Source organism: Polistes dominula, unplaced genomic scaffold (genome assembly GCF_049000335.1).
Source record: "Polistes dominula isolate Pdom_NZ unplaced genomic scaffold, Pdom_raw_medaka contig_82, whole genome shotgun sequence".
Lineage (NCBI taxonomy): Eukaryota > Metazoa > Arthropoda > Insecta > Hymenoptera > Vespidae > Polistes > Polistes dominula.
Window position 1 is genome coordinate 3,249,621 of NW_028301046.1, and position 18,168 is coordinate 3,267,788.

The following is an 18,168-nucleotide window of genomic DNA, read 5'->3' on the forward strand; positions in this document are numbered from 1 at the left end:
TTTTTCAAAATGATTTCACATCGAGTTTTAGAATTTTATAAAAGATCGAGAAATCCAAATATATTACTAAAGTATTTTTAGTTTTCTTCTTTTCAGTTGAGAATGGAACACGTACAATTGCAAATGTTATTTGGTTAAAAGTGTAATGTTAAAATCTAATAAAATGAAATAAGAGAAAAGTAGAAAAAGAACAAAATTAACATGACGTATGTTGGTAACTCGATATCCTATGTTCAGTATCGATCACATTTTCCTAATACTAACAAACAATCCGTTGGATGGCAGTGTTAACTATTATAAATTAAATACAAGTAAATGATTGTTCACTATTGTTACATATAATGAATTATTATAAGTGCCACTCAAATCTCTCGTCAATTTCCAAATTATGATCATAACACATTTAGAATAATTATAACTATAATCAGTAAACTTCATCTTTTACGTAAAAGTGTATGTATTTTTATTTTATACACATCTCATGTAAACACAAGCAAAAGAAAACCTTTTCTAATCTTAATCTTTCAGTTTTTTTTTTTTTTTTTTTTTTTTTTATAAAGAAATTACGTTTCATCGTTAAAACATTAAAATGACTAATATTTCTAAGACCTTTTTATTACCAAAGCAAACATATTATCCGGATAATTGAGCTCTAAGGTCTTTCGTGAAAATGAACATTAACCGTAAAAAAATATCTTTTCTTCCAGCATCAAGATTGAACGTCTATTTAAACTCTATGTTTACTATATAGTTCATTAATTCTTGCTTCTTCCTTTGAAAGATTTTTATTACCGATAATATTCGAATAACACCACCAACCTACTGCTACAACTAACTATAAACTTCACTATCACTACTACGTGTTTACTATCTTCGATAAAAAGACTACCATCTTGGAAATATTACTTTAGAATTTTTTTTCGAGATAAAAATGAGTATAATAAATATATGAGAAAATTCGCGTATAATTATTTTTCTTTTGTGTATTTGTCCTTTGCGAAAATTGTGACGTTAAAAAAGAAAATATTTTTATTTTATTTATAATTAGAAATTAATCACGGACGAACATAACGCGACATATTTTATTATTTTCACAAATTCGCGTATTATAAATTAACAAAATAAAAATATAGAAAAATAATAAAAATCTAAGCTTGAAAGAATTGTGAATAAGAATTATGTGAGTAATTAAATTTCCTTTCAAAAGAAAAACATATTTCTAACGTAATACGAATAAGAGAATATCTTATTATATAAAGAATATTATTCTATATTACATAAAATATAATATAAATATAATTAAAATTGTAAATGTAACGTACCCAAATGCATAACAACAAGTAACGTAGATTATCCCCTTTTTTAAGAAACAAATAACGTACGACGTTAATTAAAAATAAAATACGTTGATGAGTTGTTGATCATTGACCAATTCAATGTCGATCAATTGGTTTTACGTTTGTTTCTTTATTTTTTTTATTTATAATTTTTAGAAAAATAAAATTAACATATAAATTCGATCGATACAACGATTAATTAAATAAAAATAACGAAAAGTAAGTAGTCCTTTTTTGTTTTCGTTATTGTTTAGGGGTTACGATAAAAATGATTATAATATACGCGACACGTTAATGGGGTGGGCAGGGTGGTTAAATTTTAGTTGAAATATCAATTTTCCTAATACATGGAGTATATTAGTTATCAGAGCAACCATGTTATATTTTATAATTCGATAAGATGATTATCATCGTTGTAATCAACATCATCGTCATCATCAATAATGAGAGACACTGATCACCGTATGATGAACTTTAGTTGCGGGTAGTCGCGACGCTACTACTGTTGAAAATTCACGAGGATCTCCACCTCACTCCCTCTTTTCCTAGTTTTCCTCTCTTCTCTTGCTACCAAGGAGTCTGCGCGACATTGAAGGAAGATCCACGATAAAAAAAGGAACAAAAATCTCTCTCCCTCTCTGTTCCCCTCTCTCTCTCTTTCTCCAAGTTGTTTCTTCTGATCTTTTCTAAAATAAAACAAGAATTTCATACTCCCTATGAACACAGAACAAGATTTTTACCTTTATCTTTTTATATTTCGATTCACACACATCTGATTCGTTCAACCTTTTTTTTTTATATTTCAAATACGATTTGTTCTTATTAATCCTTTAAATGCTATGGACGCATATATGTGTTTAGTAAAAATTACTAATCTTATCGTTACAAGCATAATATGTGTTTGTTAATATTTATGTATAAAGTAATGTAATATTTATATTAATTAATTAAATTATATTCAAAAACAAAAAATTTAATTATTAAATATAATTTATTATTACAATTCGGTTAATAATAAATTATTCTGTTGCTACAAAATATTTTAGGTAAAAGTATTCAACACTCAAAGGGTTAATAAATCTACGATAGAATCGTGTCCAATGAATTTTTTCTTATTTTTTTTTTCTTTTTTGTTAATCTTCTTCTACGTTTCCTTTTTTTCTCAGGGTTATAAATGAAACACGTTGAAAATTATGCAATGATCCCCCTCTTCCCATAGGTAGTCAAAGGAGAGATGAACCTTTATTCCACAGAGATGCTATTTCCTTCATGCTTTCATCTCTTTCTATAACAATTTGACATATTCATGTACATATAGTATACTTATTATATATATATATATATATATATATATACGTGCATATAACATCTTTGTGCAGGTTTACATTATTTTCCTTTTTTCCTTGAGAACCCCCACCCCATTTTCACACAAATTTACAAAATCCGAATAGATAGATATCGTTGAGTGCTCTTTTGTGAACACATTTTTCCATGATGTATGATATTACCTGACATTTAGCGTGAAAACGACTAAATAAAATCATTTATATTCATTTTCAAACCCATTAAATTCATTTTTCTTTCTGTCACCATGTTTCTTTGCTTTTCCTTGTCACTGATGGATAAACCAGAAAATTGTTTTCCTTTTTTTCTACACATTATCTCTCTCACTCTCTCACTCTCTCTTTCTTTCTTTATGACAAATTCTTTTTATTTTTTTTTTCTATCTAGGAGAATATTTTAACCAAATTAAATGGTTACAGATTGCATTTGTAAATCGTATTGTAGAAACTAGTGCAACGATATATCGTAAAATCGTACGAGGATGTATGTGTGCAACTAAAAAAAGAAAAGAAAAGAAGAGAATAAAAAGAGAGTGAGAGAGAGAGAGAGAGAGAGAGAGAGAGAGAGAGAGAGAAAAGTAGAATAAAATAGTGGAACGTGGTTGAAAGTGAAGGAGTGAAAAAAGGTGAAAAGGGTAGGGATGTATAAACTACCCTTCGCATTCAGAGCCACAAAAGGGGTGACTTGGCTTCACGTAAACTTACAGATGGCGAGTAGAATCTTTATCACGTCGCTAGGAAACGTAATTTGAGGAGACCCTTAGGTATAACCGATAATAGCAACACGTTGTATACCGTAATAAACATCGCATAGGAACAAGAATAGAAAACTAAGGAGAGGAAAGGGATAGGGGAAGGTTTACCGGTTAAATCAAATTTTCTGTTTGCTTTTTCTTTTTTTTCTTTCTTTATAATAGCACGTGCCACTGGTGTATACCTTGATACATCCTAAAATCATATTTTATTACGTTACTTATATTTCTCAGATTTTTCATAGAAATTTGAAATATTATTTCTATTAGAAGTGAAAACTTCTTTAGAATAGGGAGTGATTTGAAAAAAGTGAAACGCGGCGATGTAACGGCCACGATATTTAGTAAGAAAAGAAAAAGAGACAAACATATAGGATTGAGCCTGCGAGAGAATGAGACAGAATATAGCTATATAGTTTTTCCTATTCTCGGTCTCCTCTTTATGCTCTGTTTTGTAGTCATCGCTCCTGGTTGTATATGTGTGTGTTTGTGTGCGGCTGCATACTACGAAGCATAGACACATATACAATAATTTCGATACTATACCTGTTTGTAGTATAAACCGTGTTTGAACAACACGGTTTCTTCTTACACGGTTTCGCATTTACACGATTTACATTTTGTGGCAATCTCTCCAACAACATGGTTTCTCCTAACACGATTTCGCAATTACACGATTTACAATTTGCGGGAATCCTCCTATAACATGGCATTCTATAAAACTGTTTTCTCTCTCTTTCAATAAACCTTTGTACAACACTGTACTTCTACAGCCGCGGCGAGGCTTGCATCTTAAAGATACAGTGTTGCTGAAAGTATTTCTTTTCATCTTCAAGGCCTGAAAACAAAAGTGTCTCACGCTGTTGTGAACTGAAAATATCAACGTTAAATGCGTGTTGGAAGAAGATATGGACCTCTTCAGTTGAAATAGAAAACATGCGTGAATCGTCACAAAATGAAATTGGTGACATATTAGAACTTGCTAAATCAATCGGAGGCGAAGGTTTTGTGGATATGGCTATTGAGGACGTTCAAGGTTTATTAGTGGCAGAAGAAGTTGACGAAGCAGATTTGATGGAAATGATATCCGAAATTGAAAATCAAATCGATCCTGAGGACACCAGCACTGATGAAGACAGTAACAATATTATAAAAATAATATTATTACAAATAAATCCTACAATTATCTTATACCTGATATTCTGCATTCGTCTTATTCTATCGAACATTAGTTTTTTGAAGGTCACACTTTTAACACATGTGATCTGCACACATGATTTTTTGTTTTGTTTTACGATATTGTTTTTTGTAAATTATTACATAAAATGTGTTCGTATGTTATATATATATGTAAGTTTAATTAATTGATATTTTAATTATATCGTTAAAATTTTCAATGATTATCTGAATTCATGGAAAATATCGTTCATAAATATTCCTCATTTTCATCACAAATTAGCTTATATTATAATTGAGATATGATCAAATTTGAAATAAAATTTAATAGTCTTATTTATTTAACAACGATTATTATTAACATCATAAACCTATCTCGATATTTCTCGTATACCGATTATTATCGTGTTTTAGTCACAATGACCAATCCTTTAACAAAAATTTATTGCATTTGTAATAAAACGTAGATGAAAATGTTATTGAATGAGTTAATAAATGAAATAACTTTTATTATTGATTTTACTTGGATTAATTATCGTTATGTTGTTACAAAAATATTTTTTGTTTTACTTTTTTATTTTTGTTATTGAAAAATGATCTTATTTTTATATTCATTTATTATTCGTATTATATTTTGATTTATTTTCTTTTTAGCTTGCTACAAAACAAAATCAATAATTAATATAGTAAACATAAAGCAAGTAAAACGATCAACTATGCGTCATTTCATTTGATCAAACAAAACGATAGCGGCCTGTTCGAAAACAATCGAATTTAATTACACGTATAGAAAGGAGTATATTTGCAAGTTCGTTTATCGTAACGAAAAATTACTCACTTAAATACACGTTTTATTTTTCAACAAAGTAATTGCTGTTTATGAATATTGAAACATAAAAAAAAAGAATGCATTATATTTCGTTTAAAGAAAAATATTGTATTTAATATACGAATGTGCATAATGTATAATATTTCTATTTTTCATATATTAAAATCTAAATATATTTCATTGAAAAAAAAAACTTGTGTGCTTATCACACATGAGTTAGAAGTGAAACCTTCAAATAAACAAGTTTTGAGGATAATTTATTATATAATATTATTATAATATTATTTGTACTTTTAATTTATAATTATTTATTTAATTAGTAATTTAATTATAAAAATGAGCGCCTGTTCGTATGCAACCCTCCTGACACACTTTGAAAATGTTGCTTGCGAGCTCCATCTACTGGGCCGGAATTTTTTTTGCAGTCAAAACTATTTATACACGTATGTATGACGGGTTGTCTATTTTTCAGGCAGAAAAAAATTCCGGCCCGATAGATGGCGCTCGCAAGCAACATTTTCAAAGTGTGTCTGGAGGGTTGCATTCATACAGGCGCGCATTTTTTTATAATAATTACAAAGAAAGTAAATAATAAAACACTTTAAAAAATGTTTGCAAATCAAATATTTTTATAAATAATGATGATTTATAAATAATGATATGTTTGTCTCTTTTTCTCTTCTTACGTAGTATTAAGGCCGTTTCTTTCTCCCACTACATCGCCGTGTTTCATTTTTTCAGATCACACCCATTCTAAAAAGTTTTTACTTCAAATATTAGAACAAATGATGATGTAAATAAATGCATATATAACATATTATTCAACAAATTTCAATTTTAATATAAGACAATGTTATATATACTATAATTAATATCAATTAGATGAAAAATAAAAATGATTAAATGATTCTATTGAAAAATAATTTTCTTAAAATTTGACTTTAGTTCGTGTCGGTGAATTTAAAATCGATCAATCATTTTCATACAGTTTGTTTGTACTTTCTTAGTAAACACCAAGAAGAGATACCACGGAAAGGAGTAAACATTACGCTTAATTAGAAATTACTAATGGAATAAGTAGAAAGTGTTTTGTTTAAAAATTCAATTCGATTAAATTAAGATTATTCGTATAATAATAATAATAATAAAAAAAAATTGACTTTTTATCACAAATAATGGAGCAATCTTTTTTTTCGCGATTGTATTATATTACATTCTATATTTACTTATCATTTTTTTTTTAAATATCTTTTTTATATTTTTTTTTAATTGAATAATGTTATCATAATGTGCAGTTAGTTACTATAAATTTTTGTTCGTATTAATGTAGATAATTGATATCTTTTTTTTATTTCGCAAAGACAAACATAAAAGCAAATGCAAATTGAAGTATCGAGTTAACTTTAATATTTATTTCAATTTACCTTAACCATAAAATCTAGATATTTATATTTTAATTAATACTATTTTATACGCGCGTAGGTACTAAAAAAAGAAAATCAATATTATTTTTATTATTTAAAAAAAAAAAGAAATAAAAATACGACATTAAGTAATTATGTGGGTTGATGCAATAATCTGATATTGGATATTTCATTTGATAAAAATTTAAATGATATATAATGACATTTTTTTTTCCACAGAAATGAATGTATACAAAAGAAAATTATTTGAAGGAACTGATGTGGCTTATTTTTTTATAAACCACAGTTTTTAAATTGATATTTCAATGAATTATTGATGTCGCATATGTTCTAACATAAAATCATTGAATTATATTCTTATAATCAGTGTAATAAATTGTCTTGTATAAAAAAAGAGTAAATTTAAGTTTATTTATCTTACATTAGAACCGTATAAGCTGGTATAAATCTTAATTTTGATAAAACAACGATATATTCTCGAACCCTTAGGTACTATATGTATATATATATATATATGTATGTATGTACATAAATCACCGAGCTTGTTATCCGTTTGACAGAGGGTCTAGTCACAATCCATCGATTTTTCCAAATAGACATGTATTACCTAAATCTTTAAAAAATATGATTTATATTATTATAAAATTATTTTACGTTTAAAAAAAAAAACTAAAAATAAACAAGAAAAAGATCTTCCAGTTAAGCTGAAAATAACATTTGCAAAAAGTATATTAACTATTTCGTTAAAGATTAGATTTTTTAATATTTAAATTAGTTTCTTTGTTAGAAACGTACTCACATTGGTTTAAAATTTTACTTTATTTTATTTCATTTTTTTTTTTTTTTTAGCAAAGAAGCCAGCAAAGCCTTTAATATCATTCGCAAAGACGAAGTAATTAAGGAGTGCGACGAATCCAAAAAGAGAAGGAAGAAAAGAAAGGGAGAGAGAGAAAGAGAGAGAAAAAAAGTGAGAGGAAAAAGAGACATTTTCTAATTTTTTTATTTTTTTATTTTTTTTTTATTTATACGATCAACTTAATTTCTTCCATTTTGATAATGCGACAAATTTCCGTTTCTTTTTTTACTTTTAAATTGAGAATCATTTTGGTAAACATTTAATCAATGAGAGGGAGAAAGAGAGAAAGAGGAAAATTCTTAGATAAATCTTCCACTTTAAATTCATACTTACCCACATAACACGAAAGGTTTTGAAATCATTCAGCGAAAGTTTCGTAAAATATTTCCGAAAAATCTTTCAGAAACCTTGCAGGCATCATTCTAAAATATTTCGAAAAAAATTTATAAAAGATTTTACGAAAATATTTTACTGATAGAGTAATCTTTTGCAAGTCTCCGAACGCAGACATTTTCACCTTGTAGATAGATTTTTTAGAAACCTTTTTGAAAGGTTTAAAACTTTTAAGAAATGTTTTAGAAAAGTTTTTATGTTATATGGGTATGCACAATTATCTTAAATAAATTAAAATATTTACTTTACTTTACTTATTTAAAAGTTTGATTATCGATTAAAAGAATTTCATCAAATGAATTTTGTCATTTGGATCGTAAGAAAATATTTTATTTAAAAGTCACATTCATTAAAGTCAAGCTAATCGTAAAGCTGAAATTTGTATACGTCCTGGAGTTAGGTATTTACTTATTTAGTTAGAAAATTTGATTTTCGAACGGTCCCTTACCCTTTAATGAAATTCCTTGATTTATTACGGCCATTCGATTAAATCATTATCGTCTCGTAAGGGTTTATTTTATCCATTGTATTTTCTTCAAATACCAATTTGCCATTGATTTTACGTGAGATGCAAGAAAGTAAATATCAAAAAAAGACTTCTTATTTCATGATAACTCTGATTTCATGATGTCGAAGGTTAAATGGTAAACTGACACAGAGTGACTTTTATTTAAGATTTATAAAACACCATTTCTTCGTTTCTTTTACGAGAATTACGTAATCAAACGTTTTGCTTTGACTATTTTTATTATTTTACTTTGTTATTTTGTGTTATTTTTTTTCTCGAGTGAATGAAGATATACATACGTATATATTTATTGAATATTTTTCTTTTTCTTTTATATCAACAGACGACGAATATCGATAAGAGAAACAAAACAAAAGGAATTCTCTTTAATTATTATATCTCGTTGCATTAATTATAAGAGTTGATCATTCATATTACTCTAATATATATCTTATTTTATATTAACCCTATATATATATGTGGCTCACAATCAGTCCGATCCACACGTCTTTGAGTCAACGAATTACCTTATACCGCCATCTGTTAGAATCTTATCGAACTAACAGAGATAATCCTGACTCTTTGTTAATAAACAAATAATTCGCAATAAAATAATATTGCGATTATAAATTGAAATATAAACTATCCTATCTTTCAAGTTGGATGAAACTGCCCACAATGTGTAAAATTTTATTAAAATTGGTTCAGTAGTTTAAGAGTCCATTGCGGACAAACAACGTGACACGTAATTTATATTTAAATATTATTTTTTTATATATATATAATCCATTATTATTATTAATTACATATAATATTTCTGTCAATTTATTATTAAATATTATTAATATAATTAATTATAATTAATTATTATACTAAACTCCATTAACTTAAATTTATTTAATATAATCCATTAGTATCGTTAAATTATATTAAATTAAATTTAATATAATACTTAATTTAAGCCACTAATCAATTTTGATATCAAAATTTGTGTACGTAATAGAAAAAAAATTAAAGTTTCGAAATATAAGTAAGACAAATTTAGGAAGAAACTATGATTTATCTTAGAATGAATATTTGAAAATGTAATAGAACGTTGATGATCAACGTTAGGCTAGCGAGTTTACATATTTAATTATACAAACTAAACGAAATTTCCGTTTAATTATTTTGACAGTGTACACACTTCCTCTTTCTCTCTCTCTCTCTCTTTGTTACTATATATATATATATGTATATGTGTAAGCTAGTGCATCTCTCAAGTGTAATTTCACATGGGTGATACATTAAATTATATCGAACACAATCTAAAGGGTTCGATCGATTGAAGGAACATTCAATGGAAGGGTTATAGCACTTGAAAATGTTAAAGTGCTTCTCTGCTTGGACGATCGTTCAAAGTCAATTTCATGTAAATGAAAGAGAAAGAGAGAGAAAGAAAGATATCATCGGACGAGGAAAAAAATATCAAAATTTACGATCTCATCGTTAAGATCAAAATCATTGTCAAGAATTTAAATATCGTAAGGGGGAACCCAAAAAAAAATTACTTGTCAATTCAAAACTCCCACCCTAATTTATGAGGGTGGGAATCACGAAACAATCAAAATGAATTGATCGTTGAAAACACTAGAGTCATAAAACCATAGTATCAGAAACAAAACATAAAACAATTATCAATGAAAGATATTATTCGTGTTTGTCCAATTAAAAGCATTTGAATGAATGAACGAAGAAAATGGTGTTAAGTTTAAATCTTAATACCATAGTTGACAAAGCGTATTTTCTTTTTCGAAATAATATATCTCACTTTTTACCGCCATCTTTCATCCCTATCATCGTCTAGAAAATAGATTCTTTTTGTTAGTTTAAAGAATCGACAGAGAGTTTCTGATTCTTCTCGAAATCTTTTGTATTCTTTACAAAGTCTGACGATACAAAGATTCCTTTTTCTCTCTCTCTCTCTCTCTCTCTTTCTTTCTTATTCGAGAAATTGTTTCTATGACTTTTTCTGATAGAACATCGAGTTTTTATTGTAATTTTAATAAAATCAAACTACTATCTAAGATATACTAGAAAATATACACGAGATTAATCTAGATATTACTAACTATTATTATTCGTTAAATTAATTATATATCTATATAACTAACATATGATATGACAAGTCCCGGGCCTCACACATAAATGGCGCTAGTTTTATTGCATTCACCTTATTTTCAGTTAGTACTAACCTTCAAAAGATATGTGTATAAATTTTCCAGCTGTCGAGTAGTTGGTTCGTGAGATGTAGCATTTTGAGTGAAGTAGCTTTTGTTATTTTCAAAAAGATACATAAAAAAGATTGTCCGATATTAATAAAACGTTGCTTTTTATTGAAAAAAAATACTGTTGAAGCTAAGGCTTGGCTTGATAAATATTATTCGGACTCTGCACCAGGAAAATCAATCGTTGAGAAGTAGTTTGCTAAGTTTAAACGAGGCGAAATGAGCGTTGAAGATGATGCACGCAGCGGACGACCGAAAGAGGCTATTACCGACGAAAACATCAAGAAAGTCCACAAAATAATTTTGAATGCCCGTAAAGTAAAGTTGATTGAGTTAGCTGAGACTCTAAAGATATCGAAGGAACTTGTAGGACATATAATACATGAATACTTGGACATGCGAAAGCTGTGTGCAAAGTGGGTGCCGCGCTTGCTCACAATCGATCAAAAAAAACGATGACAAAGTTGTATGAATTGAGCTTCGAATTGCTTTCCCATCTATCGTATTCTCCAAATCTGGCCCTCAGTGACTTTTTCCTATTTGAAGATCTCAAAAGAATGCTCGCTGGAAAAAAATTCAGCACTGATGAAGAGGTTATCGCTGAAACTGAGGGCTATTTTAAGGCAAAATATAAATCGTTCTACAAAAGTGGTATTGAAATGTTAGAGTGGCACTATGATGATTGTGTTGCTCTTGATGGAGATTATATTGATGAATAAACCCAATTTTGAACGAAAAAAACTGTGTTTTCTTTGTTAGGCCCGGGACTTTTCAGCCCATGTGTTATATATCTAAAAATAATTGTAAAATGAACTCGAATTTATTTCAATTGCAAGATTAATTCGTTATTAAACTAATTAATGTAATTAATCGTCTTAAATGTCTATAAATGAAGTGATTAATTTTGTAGATGGTTTAAGATCAATTTTAATCCATTCTGTATATTATACTTGGATTAGTCAATCACTAATCAGACACTTTAACTTTGTAGATCATCCTTAGTTTCCAAGGAAGCTTCTCTTGTTACGTTCTGTTTGCAAACTGTAAGACAATCTTTACTCTTCTTACTATTCTCTTAGATATTAGATACATTTTGCTTTAACAAACAAAGAATTTCTCTTGTTGTTTTTATTATCAAAAATGTTTAATGAAAATATCTATAATTTATTTAAAATATTAACACTTTAATATGGCCGCACGTGTACGCAATCAAACTTCGCCAGAGGTCGGTGGTAATATATTTGAAAAATTAATTTACAAAAAAACTTTATTGTCATTTACGACAAAAAATTAACGTAAAACAAAAAGCAACAATTTAACAACAAATTTAATTTTATATATAATTTTAGATATAAATATTATAATTATTATATATAAAGAATGGTTGTTTCGGCTATCACGCACATGTTGTGTGAGTGGCCATTAAAGTGTTAATATGATTGTTTTAATTAAATATTAGATAATAATTTTTGGATTTTTCTATCTTTAACAAAACATCCATTTCTTGATATTATATTATATTACTGATCAACGTGATCGAAATATCAGATCAGATCGTACATTTGTCCTTGAACGCATCGTACAGAATCTCTATTATCCCCTTTTGAGATTCTCATCAGAAAGGACGATCAATCTTTGTGAACACATGCGTATACATTCTCGGAAGAACATCAACCGATCGTCACGAGATTATCAGAAACATCGACGATATATAATTACTACGTGATAATGTTTATAAATGAAACCTTTAATATATCATAATGATTATCAATTTATAATATTATTTCGAATGAAAAAAAAAAAAACTTGAGAATTTCAATCAAATCTTTACTTTTAGTCAAATATTTTATGAAATAAATGATTAACCCTTTCAGTGCTGAATATTTTTAACTAAAATGTTTTGTTAGAAAGAAATAATTTATTATTAACCAGATTCTAATAATAAATTATATTTAATAATTAAAGTTTTTTTTGAATATAATTTAATTAATATTATCATTAATATAATTAATATTGTTAATATTATTAATTAATATTATTATATTCTATATTAATATCTTAATATATATATAAATTACGTGTCACGTTGTTTGTCCGTAATGGACTCCTAAACTACTAAACCAATTTTAATAAAATTTTTCACACTGTGTGCAGTTTCATCCAACTTGAAAGATAGGATAGTTTATTTCTCAATTTATAATCGCAATATTATTTTATTGCGAATTATTTGTTTATTAACAAAGAGTCATGATTATCTCTGTTAGTTCGATAAAATTCTAACAGATGGCGGTATAATATTATATATATATATTATATATTATTATATTATATTTATATATTAATATTAAAATAAATTAATGTAATATAAATATTACACATTATTTTACATTAATATTAACAAAATCGTATGTGAGTCGATAGACCACTCTGGTAATTTTTACCAAACGCATATATGTGGGTTATATAAAATTTTATCTAAAATTATATATGTATATAACTACTTGTTCTTTAAAAGAGAATCTTTCTTTTTATCTTTCTCTTTTCGTGTTTTCAAATGTACATTTCTAACTTGATAACGTTATACTCTGCACACAACGTTTTACACATAAACCACTCGTTTGTGTGTATGTGTGTGTTGTGTTACGATACACAAACTGTATACACACTTACTTACATTTTCTAACAAAGTTTCCGATTACTTCAATCGTTTAAAGTTATTTATTCTAAAATAAAAACATTGCGAATATAAATATATATATATATATAGCATAGATTATGACTTTTATTTTTCTTTTAATATAATAAATATTGATTGTGAAAACGATCAAAACGTAAATTGTCATTTTACAAAGAATAGAATAAATTGCGTTAGAAATATAAGTCTGACAATGAGATATTTTATCGATAACTTACGTCATAGTAAAATCTTTATTAAAAAACAGTTGAGTAATAGGATTTTCGTCGTTGATATTTTTCTCACCATCTAACTAAAAGGAAAAGAAAACTAGAAATGCGAAAAAATATTATATCTTCTTCAAGATAAGCTACAATAAAAACAAATAATATATACATATAATTTCTGATATTTACGAACAATCAAGAGAAAATGAACAAATCAAAATTTGATATCTCGGGATTTTAATTTAAAGAAAATATTTTTCAAATAATATTTTAAAAGCATTTATGAATATTTATAGGAAAACTAAAGTGGTTTGAATTAAAACGATACTCTTGTTTTAATAACTAGCGAATAACTTCATAAAAATATAAAAACCTCTTACTGATTCGATTTTTTTTTTATCACGTTAAGTCTTCCTTTCATCTTAAGATCAACGTTATCCAAGTCAATTTATGTGAATAATACCCGATCGATATAGGTAACACAGTTTCGAAAAAAAAAAAGAAGAGTCGTAGCATTTACGACGACTATACAAAACTCGTAGTTTACCAAAAAAAAAAATTTTTAAAAATTATATAAAATAATATAATAAATTATAATATATTATATATAAATAAATAATATAATAAAATATAAAATATAAATATAAAACATAATATAATATATAATACAATAAATAATATAATAAAATATAATATTATTATATAAAGTAATATAATAAATTAAAAAATAATTTAAATATAATTTTAATATATAAATATATAAATATTAATATATTAAATAATTTATACATTTAATCATTTATTTATATTCTATTGGGAATTAAAATAATATATAGATAAACATTATTATAATATATAAAACATTTAAAAATTTCTTAAAAAAAAAAAAAAAATTATAAATATCTAAAAATATATTTATAATAGAATTAAAAAAAAAAAAAAAAAAGGTAAATTTAAAACGTGATAGAATAAAAATTTCATTATTTTCATCATATATGAAATACTTGAATGAATTAATAATAATATTTATACAAATTTAAAAAGAAATCAAATTTGTTTAACAAGTACAATGTTCTTTAGAGTTCATACATCTTAATATTTATATGTATCTTACCTATATAAGGATTGCTTTTAGTTTCACCTTGATTTAAACTTTCCTTCGAACTTCGAACTCACCTCGTTTCACTCTTTGCAAGCATAATGACGTTCTTATGGATACGCAGGACGCAAAAAGATTGTTATTTTTCAATCAAGACATATTGAAATATAAAAGCACTACTTTTACTTCCGTTAAAACCCTTGAGAGAGAGAAAAAGAGGCACGTTTTATAATTTTCAAGGTAAGGACAAGGTTAAGGACATTTCAACTTTTTAAATTGTTGTCATAGAACATTTTAAAGCATTCCTCTTACAACTAATATTAAACTTTATCCCATATTTCAGGGTTCTTAATTGTCAACTTTGTATTTTATGATTTAATATAATCATTTATATTGTTTTTATTTGTAATAATTTTTTATTTTTATTAATTTAATAATTTAATTTTTTTTTAATTTAAAATAATTTTTATTTTATATTATATATATATATATATATATATATATATACAATAAAACAATAAAAAAACATGTGTGCATATCACACAAGTTAGAAGTAAAACCTTCAAATAAACAAGTTTCCAGAATATAATTTATTATATAATATTATTATAATATTATTTGTCCTTTTAATTTATTATTATTTATTTAATTATTAATTCAATTATAAAAATGAACACCTATTCGTATGCAACCCTCCAGACACACTTTGAAAATGTTGCTTGCGACCGCCATCTATTGGGACGGAATTTTTTTCTGCCCGAAAAAAGGCAATCCGTCATACATACGTGTATAAAGAGTTGTGACTGCAAAAAAAATTCCGTCCCAATAGATGGCGCTCGCAAGCAACATTTTCAAAGTGAGTCTGGAGGGTTGCATTCATACAGGCGCGAATTTTTATAATAATTACAAAGACAGTAAATAGTAAAACACTTTGAAAAATGTTTGCAAATCAAATACTTTTGTAAATAATGATATAAATTGAACTCTAACATTGGTATTAACTTATACATATTTTTAGAATAATATTTAGTATTTTTTATGAAATAAAAATAAAAAATCATGTATGCAATCGCACACAAACACACACATATACAACCTGGAGCGATAAGTACGAAGCAAAACATAAAGAGGAGTCCGAGAATAGGAAAAATTATATAGCTATATTTGTCTCATTCTCTCGCAGGCTCAATTCTATATGTTTGTCTCTTTTTCTCTTCTTATTTAGTATTAAGGTCATGTCTTTCCATCAGTACATCCCGATTTCGTTTTCCCATTACATCACTGCGTTTCATTTTTTTCAAATCACACCCATTCTATAGAAGTTTTTACTTCAATAAATAAAATAATAAACACAGACACATTTTTTTGTCTTTTGTTTAATTTAACCATGTAATAATATCGCTACGTATTACAAAAAAAAAAGCAGAAAAAATAAGAAGAATATACGAGCGAGACGTTACAGTTATAAAGGTGAATATCGCTTACTTTTATTTAGCAGAAACACGGGAGTCGAAGAAATGAGCTACGTGCTCGGTATTCTCAATTTTCTCTAAAAGATAGAAGGAAAAGGTGCTTATCCTTTTCATTGAACAGATCGTTTAATTATCGAACCACTAATGTAAGATAAAGAAAGATTTGACGAGAGAAAAACTTAAAACGATATTCTCTTCATCGATGATTCTATCTACTTTAATAACAATCAATTAATGCAAAACGAATCATTCGTTTGTATATTTGGTCGATTTGAATTTTTAAAAACGTATACTTTCCTCTCTCTCACATATCGCAAACAAAAAAAAAACAATAATTAAATAAATACAAAAAGTAATATTAAATTATAAAGAAACAATACGCAACGTACCATGATTCACAGTCATGTGTGTAGAACAAAATAAAATTGGAAAACTGTTTCTTTCTTATTTTCATCCAATTTTATTTTATATTTGCAATCGAATCTGCGTAGTTGCATGTGTCAAATGTGAAACTTTTCGTGAAATACAAAAATATTCATAAAAATAAATAAAAATAAAAGAAAGGGAAAAAGAGAGAGAGAGGAAATCTGTTAAAAATTGGATAATTTAAAAAATATAAAGAGCACACACAAACTCGTACCAACGCAATTAATATAAACATATGTTCAGAATATTCATTAATGTAATATCGAATAAATAAATAGAGAGTCTCATGAGAGAAATAGAGATTAATTTGATGTTTGTGGCAAATTCCATATCAGTTATCATGTCACCTTTTTGACCTATGATCGAAATGAGGTATATAAAGCGAGCTCTGTTAACTTAAAGAAGATCCTATCGCGAATTGACTCTTGGAAATATCATTTAGTGTTTGAATTTTCAACTTTAATAAGTGTTAAAACAAGTTAATCAAATCGATATGAAGATCTTTCACTTTATATACTTATTCCTCGTCATTTTGACCTACATTTCTTTCACCAATGCGGGTAAGTACTAATTATTCTTTATCATTCTTCTATCATTGTTTTTTTTTCTCATTTTTGTTCTGAACAATAAAAACGTACGGAAGAGAAAAATATTATTGTTCTACGATAATCAATTGCACGTCTGATGCATTGATTTTTTTTTTTTTTTAATCTATTACACCTTTTCAACTCATGCATTTCTCATCATCTTTCTCTCGTTGTAATCTATTGTAATACGATAAAAAAAAAAAAAATAAAAATTACACACAAAGGACAAATCTTTGAGATTAAACAATAAATATTCAATTAATTCATAGTTGTCGTCATACTTGTTAAAGTAAATCCAATTAATACGTAGAATAAATATACGTTTATTGACAATAAATAAAGTCAATTTATACGCTTTGTGTTTTTTAACGAGACATTAAATAGAATTAAAATAGAAATCTTTTACAGCCTGCACGGAAGATGAGTGTAAAGCCGCTTGCAAACACGTTGGAAATATTCCCGGTGGAAAAGGTGGCAAGTACTGTGTCGATGGTGCTTGCAAATGTGCTATGGTGCGTCCATAATGATTCGAAGGCCTCTTTTTTTACGACGATACTTATCAATGTATATCAATAATCAGGATGATCAAACGACGCCCTAGTCGTTTGTCATCGAAAATGTCCTTCTCTATATGTAAATAAATATTTTAAAATATAACGTCAAATAGATTTAATCATTTTCAACAGCTGTATTAACTCGCAACATTGATCAAAAAAAAAAAGAAAAGGAAAAACGAACAATTATTATCAAATATATAATTTTTATGAAGTTAAAAATGTATAAAGTGGATAAAAAGAA

The 18,168-nt window shown here is 26.6% G+C and overlaps 1 protein-coding gene and 1 long non-coding RNA gene across 4 annotated transcripts in view; one reads left to right on the plus strand and one right to left on the minus strand.

The window, feature by feature from the left end:
- LOC107074606 (G protein-coupled receptor dmsr-1) overlaps window positions 1-18,168 on the minus strand; it is a 37,091-nt gene that overhangs the window by 11,116 nt on the left and 7,807 nt on the right. For 2 of the 3 annotated variants that reach the window (XM_015336177.2, XM_089175384.1), the window contains exon 1: window positions 1,323-1,826. The exons of the other annotated variant lie outside the window; for it this stretch is intronic. The gene's annotated coding sequence lies outside the window, so the exon portion shown is untranslated. Of the gene's footprint in view, window positions 1-1,322; window positions 1,827-18,168 lie in introns of those variants that run through there. 3 annotated transcript variants of the gene reach the window in all.
- LOC107074704 (uncharacterized) lies at window positions 17,174-18,027 on the plus strand. Its single transcript, XR_001476923.2, has 2 exons — window positions 17,174-17,343; window positions 17,779-18,027. It is a non-coding gene; the product is annotated as an uncharacterized LOC107074704 (long non-coding RNA).